This window comes from Saccopteryx leptura, chromosome 2, assembly GCF_036850995.1.
Source record: "Saccopteryx leptura isolate mSacLep1 chromosome 2, mSacLep1_pri_phased_curated, whole genome shotgun sequence".
Classification (NCBI taxonomy): Eukaryota; Metazoa; Chordata; class Mammalia; order Chiroptera; family Emballonuridae; genus Saccopteryx; species Saccopteryx leptura.
Genome location: NC_089504.1, coordinates 32772852 through 32781738, shown reverse-complemented (window position 1 = coordinate 32781738; position 8887 = coordinate 32772852).

The following is an 8887-nucleotide window of genomic DNA, read 5'->3' as shown; positions in this document are numbered from 1 at the left end:
TCATTCAGCAAACATTTAACTGAATGCCTCCTGTGTGTTGAATGCCAGGGCCATACATAGAAAAATATTAAACCTATAGAATCTTCCCTTGTGAAGCATTTGGGTGAATGAATTCAAACGCCTAATGCAAGTAAATCACAAGAAGATCTGGTGAGTACCCTAAAAGAGGAATGACTAACATAGCAGGAGTGCACACAGAATAGAGTGAGTGGCCCTGCCTGGGAGAGCAGGGGAAGGCTTGGGGACACGTGGTATATGAGCAGCACCCTGGAGAAGAAAGTGCCCACTGCAGACAGTGTGGGCTTTCCAGTGGCAGAGAAGGATTGCGTGTACGAAGCATCCAAAACATGCAGGAGCATTGTGTGCTTAGCGACAACCAAGGATTCAGTGTTGTGAGTGCTGGTCAGACGGAATTACAGACTAGGGTGGTTATTTATATATATATATGTATTTCTTAATTGTTTGGTTAATGGAATTAATATGTTGCATTTGTACCAGATAAAGATGTTATAACCCTCTTAAGTTCTTCATTGTGCTTTCATTGCCGGGGACATTAGGAAGAATCTCACATTTGCCTGAATTCTTGGTTTGCTTTTCTTTCCCGCATAGCAGAAATGATTTGTGCTTTCTTGTCTCTGCTGTGAGATCCCTTGCTTAATTTATATATATATATATAAAATAAGAGATCCCTTGCTTAATAAATATAAATATATATATATATATATATTTTTTTTTTTTTTTTGGTATTTTTCCGAAGCTGGAAACAGGGAAGCAGTCAGACAGACTCCCGCATGCGCCCGACCGGGATCTACCCAGCATGCCCACGAGGGGGTGATGCTCTGCCCATCTTGGGGTGTCGCTCTGCCACAATCAGAGCCATTCTAGCGCCTGAGGCAGAGGCCACAGAGCCATCCTCAGCGCCCGGCCAACTTTGCTCCAGTGGAGCCTTGGCTGCAGGAGGGGAAGAGAGAGACAGAGAGGAAGGAGAGGGGGAGGGGTGGAGAAGCAGATGGGCGCCTCTCCTGTGTGCCCTGGCCGGGAATCGAACCCAGGACTCCTGCACGCCAGGCCGACGCTCCACCACTGAGCCAACCGGCCAGGGCCCCTTGCTTAATATTTAATGCCTGCTTTCTTCCTGTCCTGCTAGTCATTCCATAAATATTTATTGAAAATCCACTGAGAAGACAGTGATGAAAGTCACCTCGGTGTCCAAGACCTTCGCGGTCCAGCTTTCCATCTGCACATGAGTATCTGTTGACCACGGCAGTTCAGTGGCTCCCACTTTCATGTGTGGCTAATTCTGCAATGTTTTACAACTTCGTAGGTATAAAACATTGGTGAGAGTGACGTCACGGAAATGGCGCCGTGAGCAGCGTGTCCGACAGATCTCCCCAAAATCACAACAAATTTATCAACTAGAAACAGGAAAATTTATCTTCGGAGCAAACTGAAAGCAATAGGACTGTTATCACTCGAATCTGAGAGACGAGGGTGTGGAGGAAGCTACCCCAGGGACGTTCATTCAAGCCGCGAGAAAGTGCGCCTGTGGTAAGTCATCCCGCACTCGGAAGCCGCCGCCGGCCGCCGCCGCCAGCCGCCGCCGCCAGCCGCCGCCGCCAGCCGCGGCCGCCAGCCCGGGTCGGTTGCAGAACGAGCGGCGAGCAGCTGCTGGCGCGCTCCCGGTCTGGTTGCAGACCGAGCATTGCAGACCGAGCACCGCTAACGTTCCCAGCGGCCCGCGCACGGGGAGCGGGAGAGGCCCCAGGGCGGTATTCCCTACTTGGGAGATTCTCTCCGCGGGCGGGGCACCTCACCCAGCCATTCAAGCTAACAATCAAGCGTTGGGGGAGGGGCGCGCGCAGGCAGCCTGAAATACCTTCGGGAGCACAGCTGCGACCCAATTACTAAAATTAACTTAACCTGTGAAATCTGCGCACCCTCGGTTCTAATTGATAAGATCTCTCTCAGTTCACCGACCCAAGACAAGAGGCGTGATATTTTTTGGTGCCTCTCGCTAAAGGGGCGGGGGCAACTTCTGATTGATAGAGCCTCCATATTCAGGGATAAACGCTAACAAGAAGGACTTGGCAGATAATAAGATCTATAGCACACTAGTCGCAAGCAGAGACTAGTGCCTCTTCTTACCGGCCAAAACAGGCTGCAAAGAGTGGAAAGCCTGGGTTGAGAGGTCCAACGGAATGCTAGGCGCTGAACAATCACCTTGACAACAATTGACTCCCACCCCCGCCTGATTACACTGGAGGCCCTGACTGTCAGAGCCCTTCCCAGAGCCTTGCACTGAGTGGGGATAGAGTGGGGATTTCCCAGCTCTTTGAGCCTCTTACTCCCCAGGCAGAAGCAGTGGCAGCCTTGTGGCTGGATCGCCAGGCTGCTGGTTCGGGAAGGGGGGACTGGGAGAGAGAATCCACGAAGGCGAACTCTCTCGTCGGTAGACCCTGCAGACGCCGGCAGGCCTTGACTACCAGCAAGACTAAAGCCAATGGTGTGACATTGCCATAGAACCCCATCAATTGCAAGTCCCTGCCTGGGTGTGGCGCAGGGGCAGGGCCTGGGGTGCAGAGTCGCCGACCGGGAAGAGGGAGAGAGGAGAAGGAGGAAGAGGTTGACATCTCAAAATCAGGAAAAATCCACAGACTTTGCAGCTTGTTCCACTGTTTGTTTTTTTCTGGGTTTTTTTTTTTTTGTTGTTTTGTTTTTTTGTTGTTGTTGTTTGTTCCTTCTATCTTATTGCCTTTATTTCCTCCACCTCGGTCCTTCTATTCTCTGCCCATCTTATGCTTCCCTTTTCTTGAACTACACTACCCATAAGTGTTACATTTTATTTCTCTTCTTCATCCTCACCCTCCTTTGGGGTTATACTCCAGGACACTTAATTCTCACTCTCTCCTCTTTTGTTTTTTTTTTTGCCTTATTTTGTTTTTTTCTCTTCCTTTTTTATTTCTTCCTTCGTTTTTCTCTTTTTCTTATTTTTTCCTTTCTATTCGTTTTTTCTTTTCTCGTTTTACTTTCCTCCCATTTAATCCTCAATCACGAACAAATTAGTTAATTTGGGACTCAAGGTTTTTTTTGGCTTTGTTTTTCTTTTTCGGTTTTGTTTTTGTTTTTTTTCTGGTTGGTTTGTTTTTGTGGCATTTTGGGTCCTCCCAACCCAAGGTCTCCATTGTATTTGGTCTTTGCTCCACTTAATACAACGTATTTTTACTTATTATTTTATTTTTTCTTCTTGATTATTCCTTTTTTTGTCCTTTTTTCTGGTTCCCTCTTGTCCCTCTCATTATATCTCTTGGTTGACCGTCACCCGCAGGCAGATCAACTTATGCTTGTCTAAGATTTTCTTCCATTTTTTTTTTTTTGCCCCCTTGAACTCTACACCGCAAACCAGGCCCTCCATTATAGGCACGATATTTCCCTGAGGAGGGGAGAGGAGAGAAGGAGAACAAAGAAAAAAAAAGGGGGGGAAATAATAAATTATTACTGCTTTTTTTTGTGGGGTGTTTTACCTTTGTTTTTTGTTTTTTTTGTTTTTTTGTTTTTTTGTTTTTTTGTTTTTTACTTTTTACTCTTTATTAATTCTAATTAGTGCTATCAACAAGACCACCCTCAGATGCCAATAAGAAAGAGGAAATCGAATATTATGGATACAAAAGAAAGAGAGGTAACACAAATAGATGTGGAAAAATCTATGGAGAAAAGACTTAACATATTGGAAGCCTTGGAGCTAAATGACAGAGAATTTAAAATAGAAATCTTAAAAATACTCAGAGATATACAAGAAAACACGGAAAGGCAATATAGGGAGATCAGAAAACAACTCAATGAACACAAAGAATATATTACCAAGGAAATTGAAACTATAAAAACAAATCAAACAGAAATGAAAAACTCAATTCACGAGCTGAAAAACGAGGTAACAAGCTTAGCTAGCAGAACAACCCAGATTGAAGATAGGATTAGTGAAATAGAAGACAAACAACTTGAGGCACAACAGAGAGAAGAAGAAAGAGACTCAAAAATAATAAAAAACGAGAAAGCCCTACAGGAATTATCTGACTCCATCAGAAAGAATAACATAAGAATAATAGGTATATCAGAGGGAGAAGAGAAAGAAAATGGAATGGAGAATATACTCAAACAAATAATAGACGAGAACTTCCCAAGCCTGTGGAAAGAACTAAAGCCTCAAATTCAAGAAGCAAACAGAACACCGAGTTTTCTTAACCCCAACAAACCCACTCCAAGGCACATCATAATAAAGATGACACAAACCAATGACAAAGAAAAAATTCTCAAGGCAGCCAGGGAAAAGAAGAGTACAACATATAAAGGAAGGCCTATTAGATTATCATCAGATTTCTCAGCAGAAACTCTACAAGCTAGAAGAGAGTGGACCCCAATATTTAAAGCCCTGAAAGAGAGGAATTTTCAGCCAAGAATACTATACCCATCAAAGCTATCCTTCAAGTATGAAGGAGATATAAAAACATTCACAAATACAGAAAAGATGAGAGAATTTATCACGAGAAAGCCCCCACTCCAGGAAATACTAAAGAGGGTTTTCCAACCAGATTCAAAGAACAAAAGAAAACAACACCACAAGTAACAGCTCCACCAAGAACACAATAAAACCAAACTTAAACTGTGACAACAAAGGAAAAAAAAAGGGGGGGGAGAGAATGGAGATTAACAGTAGCAAAGGACGATGAAGTGCAGAAATACTTATAAGATAGGGTACTACAATGAATATGGTAGGTACCCTTTTCATTACTTAATGGTAACCACCCTAGAAAAAACCACCACAAAAACACATGACTTAAAAAAGGTAGCAACAGAGGAAAGAAGTATGGAACACAAAAAAACAGAAACAAATGATAGAAAAACAAAAGAGAAGAATCAAACTAGATACAAAACTAACAGAAAGCAATTTATAAAATGGCAGTAGGGAACCCACAAGTGTCAATAATTACACTAAATGTAAATGGATTAAACTTACCAATAAAAAGACACAGAGTAGCAGAATGGATTAAAAAAGAAAATCCAACTATATGCTGCCTACAAGAAACACATCTAAGCAACAAGGATAAAAACAAATTCAAAGTGAAAGGCTGGAAAACAATACTCCAAGCAAACAACACCCAAAAAAAAGCAGGTGTAGCAATACTCATATCTGATAATGCTGACTACAAGACAGAAAAAGTACTCAAAGACAAAAATGGTCACTTCATAATGATTAAGGGGACACTGAATCAAGAAGACATAACAATCCTTAATATATATGCACCAAACCAAGGAGCACCAAAATATATAAGACAGCTACTTATTGACCTTAAAACAAAAACTAACAAAAATACAATCATACTTGGAGACCTCAATACTCCGCTGACGGCTCTAGATCGGTCATCCAAACAGAGAATCAATAAAGATATAGTGGCCTTGAACGAAATACTAGAACACCTGGATATGATAGACATCTACAGGACACTTCATCCCAAAGCGACAGAGTATACATTTTTCTCTAGTGTACATGGAACATTCTCAAGAATTGACCATATGTTGGGCCACAAAGACAATATCAGCAAATTTAGAAAAATTGAAATTGTACCAAGCATATTTTCTGATCATAAAGCCTTGAAACTAGAATTCAACTGTAAAAAAGAGGGGGAAAAACCCACAAAAATGTGGAAACTAAACAACATACTTCTAAAAAATGAATGGGTCAAAGAAGAAATAAGCGCAGAGATCAAAAGATACATACAGACAAATGAAAATGAAAATACGACATATCAGAATCTCTGGGATGCAGCAAAAGCAGTAATAAGAGGAAAGTTCATATCACTTCAGGCCTATATGAACAAACAAGAGAGAGCCGAAATAAACCACTTAACTTCACACCTTAAGGAACTAGAAAAAGAAGAACAAAGACAACCCAAAACCAGCCGAAGAAAGGAGATAATAAAAATCAGAGCAGAAATAAATGAAATAGAGAACAGAAAAACTATAGAAAAAATCAATAAAACAAGGAGCTGGTTCTTTGAAAAGATCAACAAAATTGACAAACCCTTAGCAAGACTCACCAAGGAAAAAAGGCACAGGACTCAAATAAATAAAATCCAAAATGAAAGAGGAGAGATCACCACAGACATCATAGATATACAAAGAATTATTGTAGAATACTATGAAAAATTATATGCCACCAAATACAACAATCTAGAAGAAATGGATAAATTCCTAGAACAATACAACCTTCCTAGACTGAGTCATGAAGAAGCAGAAAGCCTAAACAGACCAATCAGCAGGGAGGAAATAGAAAAAACTATTAAAAACCTCCCCAAAAATAAAAGTCCAGGCCCAGACGGTTATACTAGTGAATTCTATCAAACATTCAAAGAAGACTTGGTTCCTATTCTACTCAAAGTCTTCCAAAAAATTGAAGAAGAAGCAATACTTCCAAACACATTTTATGAGGCCAACATAACCCTCATACCAAAACCTGGCAAGGATGGCACAAAGAAAGAAAACTACAGACCAATATCTCTAATGAATACAGATGCTAAAATTCTAAACAAAATACTGGCAAACCGAATACAACAACATATTAAAAAAATAATACATCATGATCAAGTGGGATTCATCCCAGAATCTCAAGGATGGTTCAACATACGCAAAACGGTTAACGTAATACACCATATCAACAAAACAAAGAACAAAAACCACATGATCTTATCAATAGATGCAGAAAAGGCTTTTGATAAAATACAACACAATTTTATGTTTAAGACTCTCAACAAAATGGGTATAGAAGGAAAATATCTCAACATGATAAAGGCCATATATGATAAACCATCAGCCAACATCATTTTAAACGGCAAAAAACTGAGGACTTTCTACCTTAAATCAGGAACAAGACAGGGTTGTCCACTCTCTCCACTCTTATTTAACGTGGTGCTAGAAGTTCTGGCCAGAGCAATCAGACAAGACAAAGAAATAAAAGGCATCCATATTGGAAAAGAAGAAGTAAAGGTATCACTTTTTGCTGATGATATGATCCTATACATCGAAAACCCGAAGGACTCCACAAAAAGATTATTAGAAACAATAAACCAATACAGTAAGGTCGCAGGATACAAAATTAACATACAGAAGTCCATAGCCTTTCTCTATGCCAACAATGAAATATTAGAAAACGAACTCAAAAAAATAATCCCCTTCACGATTGCAACAAAAAAAATAAAATACCTAGGAATAAACATAACAAAGAATGTAAAGGACCTATATAATGAAAATTACAAAGCATTGTTAAGGGAAATCGAAAAAGATACAATGAGATGGAAAAATATTCCTTGTTCTTGGATAGGAAGAATAAATATAATCAAAATGGCCATATTACCCAAAGCAATATACAAATTTAATGCAATTCCCATCAAAATCCCTATGAGATTTTTTAAAGAAATGGAACAAAAAATCATCAGATTTATATGGAACTATAAAAAACCCCGAATAGCCAAAACAATCCTAAGGAAAAAGAATGAAGCTGGGGGCATTACAATACCTGACTTTAAACTATATTATAGGGCCACGATAATCAAAACAGCATGGTATTGGCAGAAAAATAGACACTCAGACCAATGGAACAGAATAGAAAGCCCAGAAATAAAACCACATATATATGGTCAAATAATCTTTGATAAAGGGGCCAACAACACACAATGGAGAAAAGAAAGCCTCTTCAACAAATGGTGTTGGGAAAACTGGAAAGCCACATGCAAAAGAATGAAACTCGACTACAGCCTGTCCCCGTGTACTAAAATTAATTCAAAATGGATCAAAGACCTAAATATAAGACCTGAAACAATAAAGTACATAGAAGAAGACATAGGTACTAAACTCATGGACCTGGGTTTTAAAGAACATTTTATGAACTTGACTCCAATGGCAAGAGAAGTGAAGGCAAAGATAAATGAATGGGACTACATCAGAATAAAAAGTTTTTGCTCAGCAAGAGAAACTGATATAAAAATAAACAGACAGCCAACTAAATGGGAAATGATATTTTCAAACAACAGCTCAGATAAGGGCCTAATTTCCAAAATTTACAAAGAACTCATAAAACTCAACAACAAACAAACAAACAATCCAATAAAAAAATGGGAAGAAGACATGAATAGACACTTCTCCCAGGAAGAGATACAAATGGCCAACAGATATATGAAAAAATGCTCAGCTTCATTAGTTATTAGGGAAATGCAAATCAAAACTACAATGAGATACCACCTCACCCCTGTTAGATTAGCTATGATCAACAAGATGGGTAATAGCAAATGTTGAAGAGGCTGTGGAGAAAAAGGAACCCTCATTCACTGTTGGTGGGACTGTAAAGTAGTACAACCATTGTGGAGGAAAGTATGGTGGTTCCTCAAAAAACTGCAAATAGAACTACCTTATGACCCAGCAATCCCTCTACTGGGTATATACCCCAAAACCTCAGAAACATTGATACGTGAAGACACATGTAGCCCCATGTTCATTGCAGCACTGTTCACAGTGGCCAAGACATGGAAACAACCAAAAAGCCCTTCAATAGAAGACTGGATAAAGAAGATGTGGCACATATACACTATGGAATACTACTCAGCCATAAGAAACGATGATATCAGATCATTTACAGCAAAATGGTGGGATCTTGATAACATTATAAGGAGTGAAATAAGTAAATCAGAAAAAAACAAGAACTACATGATTCCATACATTGGTGGAACATAAAAATGAGACTAAGAGACATGGACAAGAGTGTGGTGGTTACCAGGGGTGGGGGGAGGGAGGACAGGGGGAGAGTTAGGGGGAGGGGGAGGGGCACAGAGAACTAGATAGA